Source organism: Papio anubis, chromosome 12 (genome assembly GCF_008728515.1).
Source record: "Papio anubis isolate 15944 chromosome 12, Panubis1.0, whole genome shotgun sequence".
In the NCBI taxonomy this organism is placed as follows: Eukaryota; Metazoa; Chordata; class Mammalia; order Primates; family Cercopithecidae; genus Papio; species Papio anubis.
The window spans coordinates 23,341,410-23,369,401 of record NC_044987.1 but is presented as its reverse complement, the minus strand read 5'-3'; the positions used below and the strand labels follow the sequence as shown (position 1 = coordinate 23,369,401).

At 38.1% G+C, this 27,992-nt stretch overlaps 1 long non-coding RNA gene across 9 annotated transcripts in view; it reads right to left on the bottom strand.

Annotated features, from left to right (window-relative positions):
* Positions 1–27,992, bottom strand: part of LOC103877884 — a 305,800-nt gene that overhangs the window by 107,079 nt on the left and 170,729 nt on the right. The window contains exon 1 of one of the 9 annotated variants that reach the window (XR_004177363.1): positions 18,651–19,688. The exons of the other annotated variants lie outside the window; for them this stretch is intronic. This is a non-coding gene — a long non-coding RNA (uncharacterized LOC103877884). Of the gene's footprint in view, positions 1–18,650; positions 19,689–27,992 lie in introns of those variants that run through there. 9 annotated transcript variants of the gene reach the window in all.

Below are 27,992 nucleotides of genomic sequence, written 5' to 3'. Positions count from 1 at the left end.
TCTCTCCTGGCTTGCTGAAATGTCTTTATCTAAGTGTTCCTACTCATTCCCTAGAAAAACAGATAAGATGCAGCAAAATTAAGAAACATGGGGAAATTGAAAACATTCCAGAAATTTTCAAAAGTTAAACCCTTTTTAAAAAATTCTCAACTTCTATTTTGAAAGGATGCTCAAAATAGAGCAATAGTGCATTGTTCATTGCAGACCATGGCTCTTTCAGAACATTTTAAATGATAGTCTTCAGATCCACTTATAAGTATTAAGTACATAGCTGTTGGGAGGCAATTCTCCATGGGTCTCTTGCATATCTGCACATCTTGCAAGTAGAGGTATTAACTATCAATATCCTTTGTTCTGAGCTATCCTTCAAAGGGAATGTGTACAGCAAACAGTCTTGGACAAGTGTCTCTTTCCAAAACAAAATGGAAATATGATTACTGCTCATTATAAAAGATATGGGGTTCCTTATCTCCAGGTTCGTCTCCTGAAATGAAACCAACTACACGTGCAGACATTCATCAGGTCCTATCGGCATTATCCCCATGAGACGTGAGCAAGAGGAACTGATGCACATATCCTCATGTTCATGCCACTTGCTGTGCCATGACAGTGAAGTCCTTCATCTCTAACTTAGAAGTTTCATGCCTTCTACCAACATCTGCAAAACTGACAGGCTAACTTATTAGGCTTGTGAGCAGGGTAAAATTGCAGACTTCTCACTGTCCTTGACAATAACGCAGGGACTGGTACACAGAAATAGCATAATACACGTTAATGTTCTCACTTAGGCCTTGGTCTCTGCTATTTCTAGAGTCCACTTCTTAATCAGCCTCCCAGTGTGGTCCTTTCCTCTCCTTCCTACTCCGCAGGCTGGTCCTTTTGGTCATTCTGGTTAAGGAAGGCATCTGCTTCTTTGATCCCTAAAATTCCCTCCACTCTGCAGGATTTCTTGCCCTCCTGTAGATTTCTCAGGCTTCACCTATTAGAATTCCTATCATCATGTTAGTGCCATCCATATCTGGTCCCTTCTTGTTTTCAGATTCTCTGCCCTCTAGGCGACCCTTTCCTTCTGTCTCCAGATCCAGGGGGAATTTTTTATTTAGCCATTCCCCAGCACCCCTCTGCACCATGACATCAGTGCTCCTGCCTGAGACTCTGAGGCTATTCTCCCCAGGCTACCGCTTATATGAAACACTGTACCTTCACCCCTTCTTTCTTTGTGTTTTGTATAATTTGTTTACTACTATGTCTGTCTCTCCCATTAACCGGTAAGCATTTTGAAGAACAGGATGTCATATTCCTTTTTATATACCCTGATAGATTAGTGCTCTTACAGATAAAAGTCACTTATTAAAATTAACCAACATTCTGCATATAAAAGCAGGGCAGGCATACAAAATCATTAATGTCTTATTTTTCACACTGTTCACAGGGAAAGAAAAGGGTCATTGTGTCACATGGACTATTTCCTCCCCCGATCCCTCTGACCTCACCATTGCTGTTTCTGAGTACCCTATTGCAGATGACTACTTTGGTATGTGCTAGAAAAGATGGCATCATGACCTCTGTGCCTTGCTGAAGAAGACAGGAGTAAGAGTAGAGCTACCAGAGGTAACTACTAGGGGTCTTGAAGATCTAAGTGACAGTGAAGGAAGTGCATTGTTCATCAAAGAAAAGTTAATCAAGATTATTTCGGGTGCTTCAAAACATGGCATGGATGGGCATGCACATAGCAGGTATGCAGAATCTGAAGAATGGAGAGGGCTTTAAGGTCTTCTTAATTTCTGTAAGGCAAATACAATAGGGATAGAGTGACTACAGAAAAGGAAGGCCTTCTTTTAATTTGGCTTTTAGAAAGTTTCTCTAGGCTGGGCGTGGTGGCTCATGCCTGTAATTTCAGCACTTTGGGAGGCTAAGGCAGCTGGATCACCTGAGGTTAGGGGTTTGAGACCTGGCCAACATGGCAAAACTCCGTCTCTACTAAAAATACAAAAAATTAACCAGGTGTGATGGCATGCGCCTGTAATCCCAGCTACTCTGGAGGCTGAGGCAGGAGAATCGCTTGAACCTGGAGGTGGAGGTTGCAGTGAGCCAAGACTGTGCCATTCCACTCATTGCACTCCAGTCTGGGCAACAAGAGCAAAACTCCGTCTCAAAAAAAAAATTATAAATAAAAAAGTTTCTATAGGGTGGTGCCCTTGAGGCAAGCAGAAAAATGACCTGGAAGTGGGAGGATCTCTTAGTAAACCCAAATGTGTTATTTTACTTTCCACTCTGTCCCCTTTTCCCCACTCCTGGCTGTCAAAATGAAGGGTTTCTCCAGGCCCACCAAGTCCAGAACTGGTCTTCTGCACTTTCTCTCTATGAAGAGGAGAGGACATAAGGCCTGGGGAGAACAGCTGCTCCTTTCATCGCACTCCTTGCCACATGCTGGAGATCTGGAGATGAAGACACGGGGCGTGCACAGCATCTTCATTTTATTTTCTGATGTGCCTGGCACAAATGCCAAAGACAGCTACAAGTAATTGCTCTCCAAGCTCCAGTGAACTAGAACATCTTCATTTAAGTCATGCATAGCCTGGAATTTTTTTTAAAGGAGAGAAAGATGACTTTATGTGGCAGTTGCTAAGCAGCCAGGCTCTCGGGAGCTCAACACACACACAGCTTAGCTTTGCAAAATCTCAGCAGCAAGCCACACTGTCCTCTTTAAAAAGCTCTCCCTAGGCAAACCTTGCAATTTTCACTATATCCCAAAATGTAAGCTGCTCTTGTTGTTCGTTTTTAACTACCTGCCACTCCCACACCCCATGAACTAGTAATAAAACTGGGAGATGATTGTGATAACCAAATATCCTACCTCACTGAGGGCCTTGAGGCAGCCTAATCTTTGGGCAGAATGCCAGTGAAAGTACTGGAAGAAATGAGATTTCATAGTGGTTCATTTATTGCTTTACATGTACATGGGGGAGAAATGAAAAATACAGAGAAGTACAGGGCAATAAATAAAAATTATAAAAATCTCAAGGTTCAGAACACTCAAGGGTAATTTTTGTGATATTTCCTTCTATAACCATACACAACAAAATAGGGACATTGCATGAATTTAACACAATGTGTACAAAATAGTAGGCATATTTACTCAATAAATAATTTTAATGAGTGGGTGAGCACATTCTATTTTATGTAAAATTATCAATGAATATTGCAATATGAGTATTCTCACATTATTAAAGATTTTTCATGCTCAATTAATATTTTATCGCACATATGTATTATCAATCTTTTATCTATTTTTATCTATTCAACTATTATTAGGTACTTCATTTTTCCCCTAGTTTTTATCTAGTTTAAACAGTGGTGTTATAAAGTCTTTTTAACCTAATTTTGTTTTCATAAATAATCTTTTTTAAATTTACATATTTTTCAGATTTCTTTGGGATAGATTCCTAGAGGTAGAATTATTTGACTAAAAGGTATGAATTCTGCTAAATTTCTCAATAGTTACTGTCAAAGTGCTTTCAAAAATATTGTTAATAATTTATATTCCCAACAGAGAGTATGCGAATTCTTGTCTCACTGCAGCTCTATTAGCATAGTTTATTGTCATGCTTTTAACTCTGTCAATTTCATTGACATTTTATTCCATAAAAATTAATTTATTGTTATATATATATGTTATTTTGATTTGATATTAAATATTTTTTTCACACTTTCGTGGCCACTTCCATTTATTCTCTTGTGAGCTGTGAATTACTGGCCTTTGCTGTTTGGTTTTTTCTACCAGGGAGAGGACTACACAAAGGCATGAACATCAGGAGGCAGGAGTCACAGAGCCACCTTTCAGGTTTTCACAGCCCTCTCAACATCAGTTTAGGACTCTTAGGCTCACTAACTCTTGAGCATAAAAGTACTGACGTTTGAAAGGCCAAGAGGAAGGATTTGTTTTCAGAGAGCTGTTAAGGTGCTTTGTGTCTCCCATTCCACCACCCCTCTGGAGGGACAAAAGCATTTCCCGTCATCATCAGTCAAGGGAGAGTGAGGGCTGGAGAGTGAGGGCTCCAGGAACGCCACTCCAAGAGCATGGTATGCATCCTCTGGAGTTTGGGGAGCACAGGTTATGAAGAGCTGAGCCTAGGAGCTGCCAGAGGAGACGGAAGAGCGGAAGAGTGAGGGCCACCCTCAGCTTAACCACACCCCCCCTGCATGGGAAGGACAGAGTATCTCACTGATGGAATGGGAGCCACGTGGAGGTGGTCTGACTCCTGCATAAGACGACTGCTAAGACGGCAATGCGCAGCCCCTGGAAGAGCTGCCCTCCAGATGCCCAGGGACTAAGGGAGGAATCAGAAGTAGCTGGCAGAGAGATCCCGTGGCACATGTTAAGAACGCACCATCTATATTTTTATATCATGTTTACTTATGCTTAAGAATATATGCTGAATTACTTGTGAAGAATGCATTTGAATCTATTTTAAATGTGTTTTTATTTGTAAGACATTACTTATTAAGAAATGGGTTACTATCCTTACTGTTCTAATCTGGTGGTGAAGGTGTTTTAAGAATTTGCAAGTACTTTAGATTTTCAAAACTGAATGAGAGAGAAAATTGTATAACCATCCTACTGGGTGCAGCACAATAAAACTCTGAAATTAAAAAAAAAAAAAAAAAAAAGAACCCCCTCCTCTCAGAGCTCCAAATGGTGGTCCTTCCAAAACCCAGGAGAGTCCCTTCTGAGAGAAAGAATCAGCATTGGATACAAAGACTCATCAGCACACCCAGAGGGCACCCTCTGGTAATCATCACTGTGCTGGTGGGCAAGACCTTTCCTGTCCCCCATCACTCCTTCACCCCTCTCTTTAAGGAGCCAGAGCATGCAGTAAATTGAATAGAAGCTGTTCCCTAACATCCAAGAAGCCTAGGGCATTCTTTGCCCTTATTGATGCAGAATTTTTGTTCCTTAGTTCAACTAAAACAGGTTCTTGTGTAGGCACAGCGGACACACTGAAGGGTGAGGAAAGCAGAATTTATTGGGTAGAAAGGAAAAAAGAAAAAAAAAGAAAACACTCAACGAAGCGAAAGGGAGTCCTGTCAATGAGCCCCTATCTCACGCATTGATTACCAGACCACCATACAGGAGCTGAAGAGGCCAGGCTCCTGCCCCCCCGCACAAGGCAAGAGGTTCCCATGACTTCAGCCCGTTCCCCTAGTGTGCATGTGGACCTTATTCAGAAAGAATCAATCAGGAAATGGTGGGAGATTCTCTGGGGACACCCCTTATCTGCCTCCTGCACCTATCACTGTTACTGTAGCTTTCTGGTCCTCATTTGAGGGAGGAAGGAAAATACAACTTTAAATGAAACTTAGAGTTTTAATTTTAAAGTACACTGGATATTACAACCACTAACATTAGAGTGTTTTCGTATCATTAAAGTGACCAAAATGCATTTTTAAAAATCTAAATGGAAATCTTAAAACCTTTCCATATTTTCATCAAGGGACGAGAAAGAAATATGGTCAAGGGTTAGCAGTGCGAAAGAACAATGTTATCTTATCCTCATACTCTACCAAGTTGAACTCAGTCGAATATCTTGTAGAAGGATATCAAACATTTCTGTTTTAAAAAATATTTTTCTTAGGTATTCTAATATGTTTCTTTTTATAGATGAACTTTAAATTTCTAAAAAAAAAAATTCTAATTAGGTTTTTATTGGAGTAGGCCTGGACTTAATTTGGACAGAATTTTCTCTCTAGAACATACATTCTGGAATATGGTACCTCTCTTTTTATTCAATTATTTTTGGATTTCCCAGTAAAGTTTAACAATAATCTTCACTACATCCTATACATTTATTATTGGGTTTAGTCCTCTAAATTTTGTGGTTTGTTTTTATCAAAGTTTTTGTCATTGCTACTAGGAATAGAATATTTTTCTTTCAGGTCTTGAAACTGGCTATTGAGTTTTAAATTACATGTAGCAATCTGTATACTTATATTTTAACTAACCACTTTATTACTTTTTATTAATTTTAAAAATGTTTTATTTAATTATCTTATATTCCCTAGGTCTGTAGTTAAACCATCTGCAAATAATGGTACATGTGTCTCATTTTATAGCTTTCATTTCTGCATTGTATTTTACTGTATTGTTAAAAATCATAAAAAAGTTATCAGTGGTGATATAGATCAGGTAGGTCCTATACTTGATTTAAACTGGAATTTTTTTAGTGTTTCAACATTGAGAATGATGTTGGCTATTGTCTTTAGAAAGATGTCCTTTGTGTGTTAAGGAAATAAAATGTTATTCTTAGTTTTATTAAAAAAATCAAGAATGGGTATCTAACTATTTCGTTAAAAGCCATCCCATAAAGCTATTTTAACACCTCAAATACCAACTCTTTTGAGTATCTATGTATAATTTAAACTTTATATTATATGTTTGTCTATATGCTTATGTTTTGCCTATAATAGAGATATAAAACATTGTCACCTCTTACAGATTTTGAAAGCCCCATAAAAAACTAATCAATTAACTAACAGGAGTATTAATCACTAGAATTATATATATGTTCAATTTTCAGGATGGGAGAAATGAGAGATTTTTTGAAGAATTCTCTACTCAAGATAATAGCAGCTAACATTTTAATCACTTGTAAACATTGAGGAAAGAATGAGGTAATTACCAGGAGACAAAATATGGTTCTCTGAGAATAACACATACCAAACGAACCAACCTAATTTTCTTTTTTTTTTTTTTCATAAAGTTATTAAATGAGAAGAATTCAGCAAACAGATTGAACCAGGATTTCACAAATTCATTTATTTGGTAAAGTCTCTCATGATGTCCTTCTAGGTAAAATATTGAAATGTAGATGGTAGCATAGAATTGGGGCTATGTGAGATTAGAGTATAATAGTGGCTCTGTGCTCTGAGGAGGAATTAATCAGGAGAGGCTCTTAATTCTTTCTATAAATATTTTTATCAGTTATCAGGATGAAGGCCTGCATGTCAAACTTCAAAATGTCACAAAGCTGGAAAAGAGAAGAAATCAAAAGGCCAAAAATATCAAAATTTTAAGTGATCCTAATAGCGTGAAACATAAGGCAGAATTTAAAAAAAAAACTTAATATAGTAAGTGAGGTCTTACGTAAATCTATCACACAAGTATAGGATGAGGTGACTTGACTGACTTGGCAGCTGTTCACATCAACACTATTAAAAAAAAGTTTTCTAAATGTCTTAAAATATGAGAATTCTATTCAATATAGAGTGGCCTGATATGGGTATCCTAGGTTGGTTCCCCAGGAAGCAGACTGTGATGTGGAGGTTAGTAGAGAAGATGTTTCCCAGGGGAGCCCTGGCAATCAACCTCCCCAAAAGGGTGGGAAGGAAGCAAGAACAGGCAAAGAGGGAAATCAAGCTGCGACGCAGGTTCAGAGACTGCCAGGATCAAGCTCATGGCGAGCTTGAGAACTAGAATGATTCTTCAGAATTGTCCTGAGTTGGGCCAACATGGCCCGGCCTTTATGCTCTTGCATTAATCAGTCACTAGATGCAGGCTGCTCAGGAAAAGAAAGGAGCATGACCTTGGACAAGGGGGCTCCCTGCAGCTGAGGTAATCCCTGAAGGGGCCGACAGCTGAGCACTATCTACAGAGAGCACTGCCAGCAGCTGGGTCAACAAATCCTTCAGTGAAGGAGTTTCGGAGCCATGCATCACAGTGTTCACCACAGTGGGAAACCCCAGTGCCTGCTCCAAACCCACTGAAATGCTGGGGGGAATATATTTTTTAAGATGTTTTTAATATATGATTAAGCATAAAAAAGCAAGAAAGGATGCCAAAAATAAAGAAAGAACGGACAGGCAAGGCACAAGAACCAGACATATGCCTGAAAATAATATGGTTTCAAGTCCATTGAGAAGGAAATTAAGACTTTAGACTGTATTCCTAGTCATCCACCAGAAACGAGAACCCCAAACTCATGCCATTTGTGAGTGTGTGGTCCACATTTTTACTAGCCCGACCCTAAAATGAGATAGCAACATAAAAATGGATCTAAAACTGGTTCTATGTAAAAAACTTCAGCAGAGGAAAAATTCAAAAACACCCCACGGGATTTTCCCACCCCTAGTACACCTGAGACTCCCATGGTAAAAACACCAGATGAAGATGAGCTCACACATGCAATGAGGAGGATAGAAGGGATAACTTCCAAATGCCACAATCTACAGAACTTAGACCATTTTGAAAGAGACAAAAATATAATATGTTTAAAATATTCGGAGACATAAAGGAAGAGTTAGGATCCAAAAAGCAAATAAACTGGGGAAAATCACAAATAGAAATTCTAGAAATTAAAAGTACAGACACTGAAATTTTAAAAATGTATTAAACATTGAAATTTTCAAAATGTATTAAACTGGAAAACTGATATGCAGACATTACTTGGGATGCAGCCCAGCAAGATAAATGAATGGAAAATATGAAAGTCTCTGGTATGTTTAATAAATCTTATAAGATATTTAAAAATCCTTTTCATCCATTAAATGTTTATTGAATACCTACAATGTGCCAGGCAGTGTGCTAGGCATTGGGAACACAATAATGACCAAGACAAAGGAACATTTACTCAAAAATTTTATGCTGTGTTCTCCAAAATGCAGTTTGCATTTTTCCCAGCCATGACATCTACAAAATTCAGTGAGTAAATGCAATGATAAAAAGTAAGAACTATTTGATAGTCTTGGGCGATGTTGACATGATGAGAAAAAAAATTGTCCCACTGTGCTTTTACTGATTAACTATATCCTGAGTAATGTGATCCTTTCTGGAAATCACAATTTAACGTTGGATGTTGACAGACTACAGTCCAGACTGAAAAAGCAAAAATATAGAATAGCCTGGACCATACGTCATTTAAGAAAGAGTTGATGTGTGCTCTACCTAGGAAAGAAGAAAATAAATGGGTACAAAACCCTCTAATACTTTTCAACCTAAAATATTATGATTCAGCCCAAGGCTTCTGTGTCAGAGATTAACTGTTTAGCTCTTTCTTCCCCCAGCCACACAGTTAGACTATCTTTCCCTGCTTTCCCCCTAGTCAGATGATGTCATATGACTGAGTTCTAGCCAGTGGAATGGGACAAGAAGTGCTGTCTGCCGCTTCTAAACCTGGATGGGCCTTATGAGCTTCACACATGCATTTATATCTTTTTCAGCATCTGCCAGCTTGGTGAAGAACACAACGACATTGAAAAACAGTGCTGAAGTGGGTAAAGCTACAAGCTGGAAGAAGCTTTGATTCCTGAGTCACTGCATGGAGGAAAGCTTCCATCAGCCAGGTACAGTTACTTTGGACATGATTGAAGAATACACTTTCATCCTATGTGAGTAATTACACATTTTTTAAATAATAGATAGCATTACCTTAATGAATACAGTTTCTATTTCTTTTTCTTTTTCTTTTTTTCAGAGATAGGGTCTAGCTCTGACATTCAGAGTAGAGTGCAGTGATACAATCACAGCTCACTGAAGCCTCAATCTTCTGGGTTCAAGTAATCCCACCTCCGCCACCAGAATAGCTGGGACTAAAGGTGCACGTAGTCATGCCAGGCTAATTTTATTTTTATTATTTTTAGTACAGATGAGGGTCTCACAATGTTGCCCAGGCTGGTCTTGAATTCCTGAACTTAACCAATCCTCCTGCCTCAGCCTCCCAAAGTGCTGGTATTACAGGCATGAGCCACTGTGCTTGACCTAATATAGTTTATTTAAACAGGATTTCCCATCCAATTTTCACTCCCAGTTCCTGCCTAATTCATTCTAATAGAATTCTATTTACCTCAATTCTATTGTTCCTAGGGAGGCACTCCTGCAGGAGAAAAGCTATGTCCCAACCTGAAATTATATTTGTGATAGAGGTTGGTACATCATCATGTCACTGGTTCAGCTTCTGTCAAAGGAAAGGCATTTCTTACCCATTCGCCTTCTCCAGAAATTAATCCAGGTGTTTGCTTCTCAACCAAGCTGAGTTACTTGAGGTCTCTTTCATGCTCGTGTTTATATCCTCAAAATTGTCATAGTGTTAGGTCTATAGCAATTGATTGTTGATTGAATCAATAAAAAAAAAGAGCTACAAATGTGAAGCTCTTTGAATCTTAATGAGAAAACCAAACAGCAGTATTTTACAAAAAAAGAAAAAAACCCACTGTGAAGTCTGTATGCAAACATACAAAACACATTTCTATACAGGTTACATATGTCTACACACATGTTTGTATATAAAGGAAAACAGGTTGATTTCAAATCAGTTATTTCAACATATAAAATGAAGAGCTTCCTTTTTCATTCTCTTTACAAGATCAAAGCAACCTGAATGTGTAGCTATTTTTAAAATACACATAGGGTTCCCCTGAGCTAAATGGTCTCTCGCTAAATTAGTAAATGAGTAATGGTAATGAGATTACGTTGGGAATAGCACATGCCAGAAAATCATAGTGCTCAGGAACAAAAAAAAAAAGCAACCATGCCTTTCAGGAAATCTTAATCTTCTGCTACTGAACAAACACATCTGGCCAGCTCAAGGTCAAATACCTAATAGATCTCTGACTTTTATGAACAGAAATAAAAAAATGCAGGCAATACTCAAGGATAATGCACTCTTACCTTTCTCTGAGATCTGCTCCCTGCAATCAGAAATAAGAAAACGAGAAGAAAACATGGCCCTTTTTGTTATTTTCAGAGACAAAGAGAAAAAAGACAGTGCTTGCTAAATAGAAAGCATCTCATTATCGTGCACCTCAACCAATGCTCCAGAAACCTAAACCCATCCCCCTTGGCTAACATGCCTGTCTCCTGCACAGATCCCATTGCATAGTAGCTATGCACTTCAACATATGCCATCTTCTCCTCATGTAAGATTCGTGAGGACAGGAATCATTGTTGACCACACATTCGGTGCAAGGGACCTGGCACAATCTGAGGCTTTAGTAGGTGTTTATTAAATGCTTGTCAAATAATCTTGGAATTTTCCTAAAAGTATGAGGCTAAAGGTGATGAAATCTCTCCCGATTATAAGTAGAGTTGGAAGAACAGAACACAAAAATAAACCATAGTTACCCACTGTCTTTTCTGACTACAATGTAAGTTCCATGAAAACGGGAATGTTGTCTATCTTATTTAGGGCCATGTCCCCAGCGTGCACTCGGTAAGTGCTTGTTGGGTAAGTGAATGACCTTGTTCATGTAATCCTTTCAGAAAATTTTATTCAATAACATAAGCCTTATCACAATGAATGCTTGACATTATCACTTCCCCAGTTTCCTTTGTATGCTCATAACTTGACAACTGGCTTCCCACAATGTATTTACTTTCTACTGATGTTATAACAGATTCCCCAAAATTTGGCAGCTTAAAAGAACACTCCCTTATGATCTCACAGCTCCGCTCCGTAGGTCAGAAGTCCAGGTAGGCTCAGAGGCTCTCTCTGAATCTCAAAAGGCTAAAACCAATGTCAGCCAGGCTGGGCTCTGATCTGGAGGCTCTGGGGGAGAATCCACTTCCAGCCTCATTCAGGTGGTTGGTAGATTTCGGTTCCACATGGCTGTAGGACTGAGGTCCTCATGTCAGTGCTGACTGTTGACCAGAGTCCAGCTTTTGAGGTCACCCACATTCCCTAGCTGGTAACCCCCTTCATCTGCAAAGCCAGTGAATGAGAGGCTGAGGCTTTCTCACACTTCTAATCTCTTTGATCTCTCTTTCTGCCTCTTGTCTCCTGTTCCTGCCTTCTTCTTCTGACTTATTCTCCTGCCTTGCTCTTCCGCTTTTAAGGGTGTATGTGATTACTTTGGGCCTATCTGGATGATCCAAGATAATCCCTCCATTTCAAGGTCAGCTGATGAACAACCTTAGTTTCATCTGCAAAATCCCTTCATAGAAGTACTGAGATTAGTGTTTGATTGAATAAACAGGGAGTAAGAATTTGGGGGTATGTCTTTAGAACTCTACCTACCACACTAAGAGTGAGCAAACCAAAGATAGTGCCCACTATGATAGCCGGTCTTTATGCAGCCCCATCTCAAAAGTGACATCCAATGTTTTTGCTGTATTCTAACTGTCAGAAGCAAGTCAATAAGCCCAGTCCACACCCAAGGAGAGGGGAATATACAAGGCCTTGAATACTAGGCGCCAGAGATCACTGGGGACCATATTAGAAGCCGCCTACTATGAAAAGGAAAGATCATTACATCTTACCATCTGGTTTGGCTATTAAAAGCATTTTTGTGATCATCATAATACAAACTAAACATTAAGCTCAGCAAAATTGTCATAACGTTATACCAACAGGAAACGGTGATGGGATAGAATAGAAAGGTGTTTGATAAAAGAAGCAAGAAGGAAGAAAGCTAAGCCTTCCTAGTCAATTGAGGGAAATCAATATAAAATACCTAAAAGTAGTAAATCAAGAAGTAGCACTAAGTATGTTATTTAGAGACAGGAAGGTGAAATGTCAATCATGTAAAAAAGATGAAAGTGCCTCTGGAATGGGGAAATGTCAGCAGGGGGTGTTGCTCATGAGGGTGGCTGTTTTTTATAATAAACCTTACAGGGTTCTTTGACTCTTTAAACCATGTATGCACACGACTTCTATTAAAATAATGGGGAAAAAAACAGAAAGGAGGGAGCAAATGCTTTCCACAGAAAATTGTGAAATTATTTGCATGCAGTGAAAACAATGTAAAATATCTCTAGCTGAGCTTGGAAAACATTGGCCCAAGAAACACAAAATAAGATGCAGATAATGAAGACAGATGCAGTGAGACAATGCAGTGAAACAGCAGCTGTCTGTCCAGCTGCACATTTAAGCCAGCTGACCCACCCCAACCTGGAGGCCTGTGACAAGTTGGTGGCCAGCAAGGCCAGTCCAGAATCCATCACTCCTTGCTGCCCCCCTTGTTTTTGAGTCTGGCTCAGCTGCTTCCTGAGGCTGGGTTTTATTTCTACATATCAGCCTAGCTTCCAGCCTTCCAAATATTTTTGATGTTAATTTTATAGTTTTCAGTTATTTGAGATATACTCGAATCTGTTCCTAAGCCAAACTCATTTCCACCGTAGGACCTCCACCCTGGCTCTTCTGCAGGAATGCACTGTGACTGGATCATCCTCTGGCAGCCTCTCCCTTGTTATTCATCTCATTCAAATGTTTCCTTCCCAGAGGAGGCTCTCTCTGACCATCCAAATGAAATGTGCGCTCTTCCATAGCCCCACCACAGTTTATCACATCACTGATCTTGTCTTATTCCTAGAATTTGTCATAATGCAAAATTATCTTATTCTTTTATTTTTGTCCTCTTTATTTTATTAACTGTGGTATCCCTGAAGCCTGTATTATAAGCATGTGGCATATATCAGTTACCTAACAAATAATTGTTGAATAGAAAAATGGGATTAGGTAGTGTATTAGTTCATTTTTACTGCAATAATGCTGCATAACAAATCACCCTAAAACTTGAGATCTTAAAACAGCAGGGATTTTTTTCCTTGCCCATGAATCTATGGGTCAACTTGAGTTTGGGTGATCTTGGAAGAGCTTGGCTGGCTTAGGATGGGTTTAGCTCCAGGCTGTGGGTTGTGTTCAGTTCCACCACCATGTGTTTCCTTGTGCTTCTCAAAGAAGAGGCTACCTGGGGCATGTTCTTCTCACAGGAGACCACTGGAAAGCAAAGAGGCAAACAGAAGCATATCATGCTTCTCGGAGGCTTGACTGGGTCTGGCTCTTACTTCCTTGCACTTTCCATTGGTCAAAGCAGTCACCTAACAAAGCCAAACATCAATGAGGTAGGAAAATATACTCTGACTACTATTATTTATGATTCTGACACTAAATTTAAAACATATGTAATATGGAGATAAAAATGTCCATATCTTTGCAGCTAATTAACCATTAAGTATGTAACAGAATATTAAAGCTGTAAGAATTTGATCTTATTCAAGCACTTCATCTTTCAAATGAGAAAACAGACCCAGAAAAATGAGAGTGAGAGAACATTACAGAGTTTATGGTAAAAGGGGGGACACGTAACCCCATTAAAGAGGAGTGAAGAATTAGGATGAATAATTTAATCTGATCTGATTGAATGAATAAATAAATGAATTGGACTGAGGAAAAGGAACCAGCAGAGGAGAAATTAAAGGCACAAGAGAAAAAGCAAAGTCCTGAGAAAGGTAAGAGGGATGAGATGAAATGCACTGGTGGAATGGAAAGATCTTGTCCAAAGGGAGGAAAGAATGTGTAGGTGTGTGGACACACTAAGGAAGAAAAAATAGAGTTGGAAGAGTTCAGGTCTGTGAGATAGAGTAAACACTTAAGGAACACACTCTACAATAAGACGTCCAACAACTTACACTCAGGTATAATATGATTGGTCATGGGTTCCCAGATGCTAGAACTCATTGACAACCAGCTGTCCTCACTAGCATTGCAGGAGGGTTTTACTGTCTATGTCTACAGAGCACCAAAATGTACTCAACACAAAGTCAGCCAGTGTTAGTATCATTTCAAGAGTGTGACCTCAGTTTTCTCAGTGAAGTAGATGTAAGAGTCATTCGTTTAAAGTGAAGGTGACAAGGGTTGTATAGGTGGCTTATGTCCACCATGATACAGGTTTGGAACAGGGAACTAGGAAAGAGGTGACCAAAAGCACTTCAGAACCTGACCACCAACACCAACAGAGGGCTGGCTGCACTAACATTAGACCATGAACGGGAGTAAGCAGTATCCATCTATGTGGTTGAGTGATTTCCTCCATTCAACCTTTTACAGAGTGTTTATTGTGGGCCATGTAAACCAGGTACAGTTCCTATTTCCAAGCAGATTATAGTCTAATAAATGCGTGCCCAGAATGAGTTAATGACTAGAGAAAGGACTCTTATAATTCAGAATTAAAACTGAAAACTGAAACAGGGATTCATGCAAATGTAACCTTTCCATCTCAACTGTGTGTATCAAATGTCACTGTCATTTAATTTTCTAATAAATTGCAGACATATACAGTGTTTAAATGCAAAGTTTAATGAAGTCAATAAAATATGAGCATGAAACAGTAGAATGTAAATTCCATTCCTGTCCTTTACTGCCTAATTGAGAGATAAATGTCATTTACCTTGAGATAATATTTTCACAAAAGCACTTAGAAGAGTTTCAGCTTCAGTATTCCAAAAGGATCACTGTTGGCCACTACTGTTTATGATTATAATACTAAATTCAGAAAAACATATATAGACAGAAACCTCCATATCATTGCTTCTGATTAAAGATTAAGTGTGAATGTCATAGAATAAGAAAACTGAAAAGAACTTAGCCCTAGTCCAACCGCCTCATCTACACTTAAGAAAAAAGACCTGAATAATTGAGATAAGTTTTTTTGCAAAGGGCATGCAACAAAGTAGTGGCAGAACAGAAGTAAATCTCAGATCTCCTGATTCCCACCCCAGGGTCATTCTCCTGCAACAGGCTGTTTCCTTACCTATTCTTGGCTATCTCATTATACAGGGGTCCCAGATTGCCAAGACAAGCAGCTCTGAATAGATTGTTATGAATACATTTACGTCTCACCCCAATTATGTTTTCAATCAACTAGAACTTAGTTCTAGATTAGTATAAATATACTTTCTTTGGTCCATTCTTTTGAAATAATATTGAACTTTACTAAGTTACCCTTTTATCTCACATGTTTTATCATTTTCTTCTGTATTTATTTCTCCTCTAATCAGAGAACTTCCTACAAGCATGTCTTCAAAGAGGATCTACATGTAGTAAGCCTGAGGTCATGTACACCTGAGAATATCTTTATTACATCCTAATACTTATAATTGTTTACATAAATATATCAAAAATATAACCTTTTTTAGCTGGACAACTCCATTATCTTGCATCCAGTATTGTCATTAAGAAGTCTAATGTCAACATGATCCTTATTCTTTTTATTATTATCATTATACTTTTAGTTCTAGGGTACATGTGCACTACATGCAGGTTTGTTACACATGTATACATGTGCCATGTTGGTGTGCTGCACCCATTAACTCGTCATTTACATTAGGTATATCTCCTAATGCTATCCACCATGGAATACTATGCAGCCATAAAAAAGGATGAGTTCATGTCCTTCGTAGGGACATGGGTGAAGCTGGAAACCACCATTCTGATTCTTATTCTTTTTTAAGTGATATGATACTTCCCAGTGGAAACTAGAATTTTCTGTTAGCTTTTTATGTACTTAATGTCGATAATGTTTCAGGTGTTCTTTTGTTTGTTTTATCTTCTAACCTGTTCAGCACCCAATGATTTCTCTCAACCTGAAATTCAATCAAATTTTTGTTTATGCTTTTTACAAACATTTCTTTTCTTCCAGTTATTTATTTTTTTCCTTTCTAGGGGCACCTTTGATTTGTATGGTGTCACTTCCATTCCATCCTCTATATCACTTGTTTTCTCTTTTATATTTCTAATATTTGTATTACATTTTGATGCTTTTTGAAGGAGTTTCTTAACCTGATCTTATAGCAAACTAATTGTTCAGCCATATTGTGATACATTCATTTATGGAGTTCTTATTTCAATAGCCATATTTTCCTCACCCAATTTTTCCACTTGATTCTGCTTTTTTAATTCAATCAACAATATTCTTCTATATCTTTCTGAAAATATAAATTAGTAATGAATGCTTGACTTATTAAGGCCATGAATTTCATTGCATATGGTATAGCTTATTCACTTGGCAGTCTTTCTTAAAATTATTATTATTATGGTAAAAACACTTAACATGAGATGTACTCTCTTAACAAATCTTTAAGTGTGTAAATACAGTACTGCTGACCCTAGGTACAGTGCTGATCAGCAGATCTCCAAAACTTACTCATCTTGCATAATTGAAACTGAAACTGTATACCTGTTGATTAGTAACTTCCCGTTTCCCACTCGCACCACAACCTGGCAATCACCATTCCACTCTCTGATTCTACATGTTTGACTGTTTTAGATACCTCACATAAGTGGAATCATGCAGTATTTGTTCTTCTATGACTGGCTTACTTTATTTAGCATAACATCTTCAAGGTTCATCTATGTGGCATATTTCAGGATTTTTTTTTAAGGATGAATAATATTAGCTTTATTTTTTTTTTTAAGGCTGGACAATAATTTTAAAAGGTGTATGTCTATCCATACCTTTTTTGTAGTGTTTCCTGTGAGCTCATATTTCCCTGGTTGGTAATATGAAATGGGAGACAGAGTCAAACTCTCATCCCTGGTTATCATGGCTCTCTTAATATGCTTAAACAAGAAGGGGGCATGCCCCAAAGTGGAAGACACTGGCGCTACAACCTGACTCTGCCCATCATTATGTGCACAGCTCCTACTCCCTGTCCGCTACGTGAGGTTCCTCTGTTGATTTTAATTTACTAGCCCTCAAATGGGAAGTGGGGTGTGGGGTGGAGTGATAAAATACCCAATACCAGCCCCAATTTGCTGTCTACCGGTTCCTCACCACAGTGAGCACCAGCATGGCCCTGAGGTTGCTGTGGATCCTGGCTGCACTGGGATAGAACTGATGGGGATTTGGGGTTTTCTGTTGTTGTTGCTTTTCTTTTTTGATTTTTTTTTTTGAGACGGAGTCTCGCTCTGTTGCCCAGGCTGGAGTACAGTGGCACGATCTCAGCTCACTGCAGCCTCGGCCTCCCGGGTTCAAGAGATTCTCCTGCCTCAGCCTCTGGAGTAGCTGGGATTACAGGCATGCGCCACCATGCCCAGCTAATTTTTGTATTTTTAGTAGAGATAGAGTTTCGCCATGTTGGCCAGGCTGGTCTTGAACTCCTGACCTCAGGTGATCTGCCCACCCCAGCCTCCCATAGTGCTGGGATTACAGGCGTGAGCCCCCAGGCCCGGCCAGGATTTTTGGTTTTAATGTTTGCTTTTGTTTGGCTTTCTAAAAAAAAAATCCACTAGTGGAGGGACAAGCCTAGGTCCTCAAATAATGGAAGGAATAATGGAAGACTGGAAATGGGAAGAAAACCTAGCTCTCTAACTCCTTCCCTTTATCCTTAGATCCTGGTGCCTCTCCTACCACAGCTACTGTTTTCTCCCGTGTGAGGACACAAGCACTTTGTCTCCTCAGAGCCATCCCAATTTTTAATGTTAAATGCTCAAATCCATACACTTTCCTGTTACTTCTATGGCATTTCTGCAATTGGGTTTGGGAAAAAGAACTAGTAGTAAGCATTTTTATATCTTTTTTTTTTTTTCTCTACTTTGAGTGAGTCCCTACAAAATGTATGCCATGTTCCTGAATATGAACTTGGTTCCAAATTTTCCGAATATTTTTTATTGTATCTGATATGACTTTTGTCTTTAAAAGCTTTCATTTTTTGACTTCTATGTCTTTCCTGATGTTTAGCAAATTGCTATTTAACATTTTTTGTTATCTTAAAGGTTATTGTGTTTCAAAAGAGATGTCTAAACGTTGCAGAACTTTCCCCTTAGTTCAGCTAAAACCGGCTCTTGTCACATGACCAGGAAAGGTTAGGCTTGCGGACACACAGAAGGGTGAGGAAAACGGAATGTATTGGGGGAAAAGGAAAAAGAAAAAACTCTCACCAAAGCAAGAGTCCTGCCAGCAGGTTTCCCGCCTCACAGATGGAAGCCCAGGTCGCCACACAAGAACAGGCTCCTCCCCGCTGCAAATGGCGTGAACTTCCGCCCCGTCCTACCAGCGCGCAGGAGGGCGTTATTCAGAATCAGTCAGGAAAGGGCGGGCTTCATCTGGGACCAGCTGTCCGGTTTTTCAGCCTTCAGGCTGGTTTAGGCTTGAAGGCGAGGTTTCGCCGGGAACGCTTGGATGCCTCCTGCCTCTATCATAAGCGTAAACCATAGATTTGGAGGAATGCATGACGAGTCAGAAACGCCTTCCCATTCTGGGATCCAGTTGAGATCCTCTGCTGGGCTAGGAAGAGAGGGTCTGAGAGAAACAAGATTCCTGTAGAACTTGTGGGTCCCTTGCAAAAAGAAGCTTGGTGAAGAAATGCTAAACTCCCAAACAGGACTGAAGAATGTAAGAGGGGAACCCAGATCCCTGGGAGACACAGACTTCGGAGGTGAAAGTCTGGGTGCTGTGTCAGCAAAGACTGGCCCACAGCTGCCTCACAGAGTGCCCCTTGCTCTGGTGCAGTCTGAGAGCAGCTGAGAAATCCTGGGCAGCCAAGATTGCCATGGAAATTGTCAGGGTCCTAGGTGGTCCCAGAGTGCCTGGTGGCTTGACATGGACTGAGAGCTGCAGATTCAATTCTTTGGCACCCGAAGGGTTGTAGAAGAAATGAGGAGATTCTAGGAACCTAAAAAATAGCTTTCAGTTAGAAACATGTGACAATTAGCAACCATAATAGACTAATTACAGACAATGAAACATGAATGAGGATTACTGACAAATGTTGGTGTTTCTAGAAGACAAGCCTCGGTACAGGATCACACTCCCATCCCCCAATTCTGGGGAGAAAGACAGGGCATCCCAAATCAACTGAAACTAAGCGCTACAGTTTCAGTAGTATGAAGACTCACAACAGAATTTTTTTTTCTGCCCTGCGCGGTGGCTCACGCCTGTAATCCCAGCACTTTAGGAGGCCGAGGCGGGCGGATCACAAGGTCAGGAGATCGAGACCACGGTGAAACGCCGTCTCTACTAAAAACACAAAAAATTAGCCGGGTGTGGTTGTGGGCCCCTGTAATCCCAGCTACTCGGGAGGCTGAGCCAGGAGAATGGCGGGAACCCGGGAATCGCGCCACTGCACTCCAGCCTGGGCGACAGAGCTAGACTCCGTCTCAAAAAAAAAAAAGAAGTTTTTTTTCTGTTCTAGAAACTCACGTTTCTTCCATCTCATGACTTGTGGTCAGAAATGACCTTATGTGACTTCAATAGGGCATTCTCTATTAACCATGGTAAGCAATCTGCTCAGTCCCCAAAGCATCGGTTCATGTCTGCCACAAATGGGAAGCCCTTCCTTACACCTCACATAACTTCATCTTCTAATGCCTGAGTATTGCCAGTGAGCTGGTAAGAGTCTTCCCTTCACTTGAATCCTAATGTAACCATGATTAAACCATCTGCACCATGTGAAAACTCTGCTTTTATTTCTGTATAATCACCCGTGTAACTCTACTAGAGTCTTCTATAAGAACAAGTCTTATTAAAAGATATAATTCAGCACAGAATCTAAAACCACCACAGAGTGATGCCTGTCAGTTTGACAAAGCATTTAAACCCTTAGTGGGTTTAATGGCAAGCAATGGCAAATCTCTTAAGGTTTGTAGCAGTGGCTGTCAAGTTGCACACGTTTTTGCATGTAAAGGTCATTTTATTTCTACCTTAACTATTATGTAATAATTAACATTTTTGTCACTTCCTTTATTTGACATTTTGCATATACTTTACATACATTAGTTCATTTAACCTTTACAAAAATCTATGAGCTAAGGACTATTATCCCCATTGACAGCTCAGGAATCTAATGGCAACGGGCTCAAGACAACCTACCCAGGTCTACAGGTTTCCAAAGCCTATTCTTAACCATTAAGCTATTCTAGCAGCCCAGCAGGTCTTTTTTCTCCAGTGCAAACTCTCCCAACAAATTTAATTAAAAAGAAAAATATCTGGTCATTTAGGGACACCATCCATGAAAATGTATTTCTAATTCAGGAATAGGAGGCGGGGGAGGGCACTCTCTACTAACCATGGTAGGCAATCTGTTCAGTCCCCAAAGCATAAAGTTTGATTTTTCTTTTTATCTGGCGTTTATGTTCAAGGGAATATAAATGTCAGGAATCAAGCATTCCCTCTGGATGGTGAAGTAATAAATAACTTTCATGCCATTTTGCACAGATGCTGTGACTAAATTGAGATCAGGAAAGATATAGACAACTATAGCAGCAAACTGATGAGGAATCTATTTTTAAAAGCAACTGTTAAATTAGAAAGATGTTTCAAAAAAAAAAAAGCTCAGAAGGAAATAATTTGGGCACAATTCTAAGAAATTCAAAGGAGATTCAAAGCTAGAATGAATGAACAATCCACTCAGCCCAAAAAGGGCTGAGATAATCATTTCCCAGTTCTAAATATAATTCTGAATACTTTTGAGACATGAGGCAAAGGAAAGTTTTATACCTTGGAAGGCTTAAAGTATTAATGGGAATAATGGTAAATATTTCTGAAATAGTAAAAACCTTGTGCTCTAAATAAAATATAAAGGGGAGTATCACGTCTCTGTCTTTTGGGAAACATATCTAAAACCAACATATAAATATTCATCATAAGTTGACTCGATTTAATTCCTTTAGCAAAAATTTCGAACCACTCCAGCTCAGTGATACCTTTCTTGGATATTTTTCCTAAGGAATAATACAAAAATGTCAATAACAACAAATATTCAGTGAAGCATTACTTTGTAGTAGCAATATATTAGAAATAAAACCAGAAAAGGAAACTAATAATATAAAGAAAACAATTATTATTCAGGTATAATATGGGTACTTTACTTATGTTATTGTGTTTAATAGTGATAATCGAGATATACTTTTCCTAATGAGCAAATAAGTGCAAAGTAGTTAGGTTACCAAAGAGTAAACAGTTGGTTAATAAAGGAACAAAGCATAATCTAAACAACATCTAATAAATGGTTGGTTAATTATATACACCAATTTAGTATTTTTTTCATAAAGTCGTTAAAACTAATAGTTTTGAAGACCATAGAACAGAATGCTTAAGATGTAATATTTAGTTGAATATGTACACACGCATACACACACACACGTAAATGTCTCTGTGCTATAATTAAATGTGTAAAATTATATTTACAAATAGACAATGCATAGAACATGAAGACAGATGATATTTGTTGTGGTAGTGGCATTGTGAATGGCTTTCCTTAATTATAAAATTCCCACTGTTCATTCATTATTCAAGAAATACTTATTGAGAGCCTACGTCAATGAACAAAAAGTCCCTGTCCTTGTGGTGATTATTTTATAGTAAGCGAGACAAATAATAAATGAATTAATAAATTAATATACTACATGAAATCAATTAATGATAAATTCTATAAAGAAAAAAATGAAGGAGAGTGAAAGGATAAAAAGGTATAGGGTGTATATTTAGAAACCTTGGTCAAAGAAGGTCTTCCTGAAAATATATTTGCATAGTAAAGTAAGACTGAGTAAGCCACACAGATATATGGAAAAGCATCACAGGCAGGAGAAATAGCATGTGCAAAGGCCCTGGGGCTGAAATGGGATGCCAGAGAGACAGTATAAAGATGGGGCAAGTTCACGTAGAAAGTGAAAACAGGGTAAGAAAAAGGGTCACAAAATATGCCTATACTCTAATAATTATGTTTAGAAGCACAGAAAAAAAGACAGTAAAATAAAAACTACAATATGTTGGTGATGAGTTATCTTGGCGTAATGTGATTTTTAAGAGTATTAATTCCTAAACGAGATTGTCTGGGTTCAGATCTCAGTTTTGTAACCTCGGAGAATTTGCATAGGCTTTCTGTGCCTCATCTGTAAAGCAAGGATAATAATCATAGTACCTTTAGCGTTGTTGAGAGGTATGGAAGGCAGAGTAAGATTCCCATAATGTCCATATCCTAATCCCTGGAACCCATATGTTACCTTACATAGGAAAGGAGATTTAAGTTTGCAGATGGAATTAAGGTTGCTAATCCGCTAACCTTAAAATAGAAAAATTATCTGAGGTAATTTAGCTGGGCCCAATATAATCAAAAGGATCCTTAAAAGTGAAAGAAGGAGAGAGAAAGGGGGAGTAAGAGAAAAAGAGGTGATCACAGAAGCAGTGTCTGGCTTTGGGTATGGAGACAGGAGCCATGAGCCAAGAAACGTGGGCGGCCTCTTGAAGGTGAACGAGGTAAGGAAATATTCTTTCCTGGGGCCTCCAGTAGGAAAAGAAAAAATGTAGTCGTGCTGACACCTTGATTTTAGCCCAGTGAGACCACGTTGGGCTTCTGAACTACAGAATTGTAAGATGATAAAGATGTGTTGTTGCAATCCACTAAATTTGTGGTAATTTAGCAGAGCAGTAACAGAAAAGTAATACAAGAAAATTGAGTTTTTGTGAGCAAAATAGAATCATTCCTGGTGCATGGTGAGCATTCTATAAGCTGTTATAATATTCAGATGGTGTTTTCTACCATGTTTTCCAATAAACAATAAATATTTATTTGTTAAATTAAAAAAAATAAAAGGGGAAAGATTACTTAAAAGGGGAAGACTTTATCATTAGTGTTACTAACTAATACATGAAAGATGAATTTTAATTGCAGAAGATCTAAATTAATCAAAATATAAAATAAAAATGAAACAGAAAAAAACCTGTTCCCTATATTAAAAATACCTTTTGTTTTTAAGATATGTTCTTCAGTTGCTAACAAAATACTGACAAGTGGCTGGGACTGGAGTAGATTAAAAGAGGTTTTATTTTGGATGTGTGATTTATAGACTATGAGGAAAACCGTGAATCCATTTAGAATCCAGATGTAGGTCAGTAATCTGAAGCATGGAGTCCAATAAGTTCCTTTACAGACAAGAATCATAAAAGCTTGGAATTTCACTCCTAGTAAAAGCCTCTAGGAATTTGTGAATTTCGTTTTCATTCCAACAGGAAAGTGACAAATCAAACTGTAGCAAGTCAACCGAGAGCACCCCCTCCCTTAATTCTTGGCTCCATCAGGTCTTCAGGGCACTCAAAAATTTCAGTTCCATCCAAACACTTAGCAAGCATCTCCCATATGTATGGCCAGATCCTGTGTTAAGTAACATTGAATTTAAATACAGTCAGTATATAATCTGTAACTTTTATGGTCAAAAAAACAGTCTCACTATTTTTAAAAATTGGAACATTTACTACTCACGCTCATTTTTTTATTCAAAAATATTTATTGAATGTCCTTCTGAACATATTAAGATATGAAATACTTTCAAATAAACCACAAGGTTTCTCAAATAGTTTGTAGAAAGGGAACAGGAAACTTTGTAGCTTTTCTACTTTACTACTTTGGAATCACTTTTGGCTATCTAATTATTTAGATGTTTGGCAAAAAAGTCAGAATATTTATAATTCCATGAGAATTATGTAACAAGATGTTTGTCAAGATGTTAGATTTTAAAGGAGCACATTTGCTTTCTTAATTTAATTTGTTTTTATTAAAATAATGCACAAAAAAGCAAATACCTGCCGCTTTCTCAATTCCAGCTCCCCAGAATCAGCCACCTTCGATATGTCTGTCTGTTTCTTCTGGTGTTTACTTCCATATTTCTAAATCGTTTATTTATATTTTTCCTTTATGATTTTAAAAATTTAATTGAGAGCTATTAATTTGTAGTATGTAAGATGAGAATCTAACTCTCACAACCATGCCCCTCACCCTCTTACACACAAATAAATGTGTAAACTCACTTTTTCCTAGTCTTCTAAAATTACTCTATCACCCTTTTTGGTTTAATCAATGTTTACTGTTCACATTTTATCAATATGTAGGAATAATGCAGAGTAAATCAATACAGTGTATTGTAGCTTAATTTTCTTTCTTCTATACCATCTTGCTCTCTAGAATTAATAATTTCCTCATTTAGTCAAATTGTTTGGTTTACTACACAACTGTCACTCCTTCCCCAACTCTGACAAAGCTGAGTTCCAGCACAACTGAAAACCCATCAGTTTTGCTTTTTACATTTTTTTCTTGCAAACATCCCTGCTGGAGCCTTCTTTCCTCATGCTCTGAGCAGGACCAGTTGCTCTGGAGGTCTGCCACAGCACATTTGTCCTAGGCTTTTCTTTCCGTTATCCTGGAAATTGTCTTTATCTTGTTTCTATGTTAAAATCTCTATTTCCAAGACACCTTGACTTCTTCTCTTGGAAGATGTCATAACTTTAGGGAAGCACAGTCTTCAGGAGCTTCTTGAGAAGGATCCTTGGGACCTAAAATTGTTAATAACTTGCAGGTCCAAAAACATCTTTCTACTCTCATGTTTGATTGCTAATTTGGCATGATATAAAATTCTGATTTATAAATCCAATGTCTTCTAGCTTCCTATATTGCTTGCTGAAGTCTAATCTTACTCTGATTCCGAATCATTTGTATGTAATGACCCCTCCCTCTATCCCTCTGTCCCTCCAACCCAGACCCCTGGAGGTTTTTAGATTTTTCCTTTATTTCAGGTGTCCTAAAATTTTTATGGTGATATGCCTTGTTTTAGTTTTAGTTTGTGTTTTTCATCTCCATTTTTCTGGTCAATCTTTCAGCCTTTTCTCTGAAACTTAATTCCCATAGTTCTGGGAAATATTTTTAGAAAAGATCCCCAATAATTTTTTTTTTTTTATTTCTTCTGGTCCCTCTCTTTGGAACTTCTGTTAACTTCTATTATCATATCTTTTGGCACTCTTCAAATGATCCTTAATTTTCTTGTCTTTTCTCATCACTTTTGGGAGATATATTTTGAAATATTTTCTCAACTTTATTTTTCAAGTTGTCCACTAAATTTTTAGTTTCTGCTATCACTTTTTAATATCTAAGATCTTTCTTTTTAAATCAATCTATTCTTTTTTATTCACATTTTGTGTTTCTGAGCATATTTAAAAGCTTCATCGCTTTTCTTTTTTTCTGTTTGTTCAGTGCATGGTTAGAGTCTTTCCTCAAACATTTGATGATTTGTGGATACCTCATTGGAAATTAAGTAGCTCTGTGTGGGACTTACTAACTGATAGGCTTCACTGCAAGATGGTCAGGTATGGACACAGTTGTCTTTTTGAGGGACCATAAAAGTAGTCTCCATAGCACTTCTTCCTTGTGCAAGTTTTGCTTCCCAAATGAAAATCTTCCAGGTTCATTGCTTAGCATAAAGAAAATGGTTTTACAAGTTTCATGGTTAGTGTTCAGGAAGCTGAGTGGGGTTAGGTTGGAGATCTCATTTCCAATATGCATATTTACATTTAACATTCTCTGTTTCCAATAAAGGGACTCCTCTAACTCACCTGCAGTTGTGTGCAGCTTCTCCAATTTGAGAACCTGTGTGCTTTTATCTAGAGAGAATGTGTTTACTAGCTTGTGTTTACTATCTACAGAATGTGATTCATTCTCTCTAGAGTGAACCTCAAATCCCTGGCCAGAGTATGGGGTAACTGTGGCCCTAGGGAAGAAGATCTGGGGATTTAATCACTAATATTTATAAATATTTTCAACCTATCCATCTTTTTAAGCCCCATCCTGAGCCTCCTACTTTTCCAGATACCCATGGTCCCAAATTCCTGTGCCTTCCTCAAGTTCTGCAGCATCAATCAGTTTGCTTTCATTGGCTTTTCATACTACAGGCTTGGATCTCTGATCTTTCAGGCCACTTAAGTCAGTTACTTTTAGTTCTTCCAAGTTTCTACCTCCAAATTTAAAAAAATTATTTGTCTGTTCCAAGTTTATGCCTTTATGTCCTTGTTAATTTATGCCTCCTAAAATTTCTTTTATTGTCATTCTAGTGAGACTTGGGGGAGGAAAGAGAAGAAAACATGTGTGTTTATTCTGCCATGTTTATCTGAAACAATGTCTTTTATTTTATAAAATAATTCAATATCTTTATTATTTTCATAATAATATTTAGAGATTTTGTAAATATGAAACATTTTCTTAAGTAACTACATTGTGATTGCAAGTAGAGGCATCCTTAGACGCCCGTATTTTTCATTTTCAATATGTGGTAGTTAAAAGCATAAAAACTGGAAATTAACAAACATAGAATGGAATTATGGTATAGCCACTTACTGTTTGTGTTATGTTAGGCAAATTATTTAACTTCTGTAGCTTTTTGCTTCATTTTCTATAAACTGGGACTAATAATGACACCTATCACATAGTAAAGATTAACTGAGATAATTCATGTAAACCTTCCAGAACATAGTAAGATGCCAGATGATAATTTTAATGTCCTATAACAACTTTCTGCTTTTACAGGGCAAAGATACAAACTCTTTCTTCTTTTTCTTTCTTTTTTCTTTTTTTGGTTCCAGGTTTATTGAAAATATTACAACATTTCAGAAAGATTCAAACAGTTCCATGTGGCGAATAGTCCAATCTCCAGGTGACTTGCCTACAGTTGGGATGAATTTCCCAAAGTCCAAAAGCTTCAGCATTTCTCCAGTGTCAAGATCTATTTCAGCGATCTCCTGATCCAAGGCTGAGACCTCAGGAGCATGATTATCTCTCCTTTCTCTCTTCTCCTCCTGCATCTTGATGGAAATACCTTTTACTGGGCCCCTATGAATCGGCTTCTTCAGATGCATGACTCAGCCCGCTATCTTGTTGTAGAGTTTCTTGCTGAGGATAATGACAGTCTCCACCCACATGCTTGTTCATGTGGAAATCATTACCCAGGTGCATGTAATACTTTTCTATGATGACCCGGGCTACCTTCTTCACTGTTTTGGTGTGAAGGCTGCCCATGTTGGCAGGTCCTTGGTAAAAGAGGCCAAACTCTTTATACTCAAAAATTTACTTTGTTCATCTTACAGCCTTTTACTTCTAAATATAGTTTCATCAGTAACATTCTTACAATTATATTCATTTATTATTAACCCTCATTTTGAACAGCAAATTCACTTTACTAGCATACTGAGGCAATCAATGACATAATTTTGCAGTGATTAAATAGAGGATGGGATTTTGCAGTGATTAAATAGAGGATGAGAAGAACATTAAGAGGGGAAAGAACAAATTGGTAAGTTTTAACCTTAGGAGGTAGAATGCTCGGCAAGAGGCCTGGGATACATAGCTTTCAGGGTTCAGTTATGAATTCAATTATGCACCTCATAATTCTTCATCTAAATCATTAGCTTACAGTTTCAATTGTCATCAGACACAGCAGGCATTTGGAACTTAGGTGTTTTGGAGA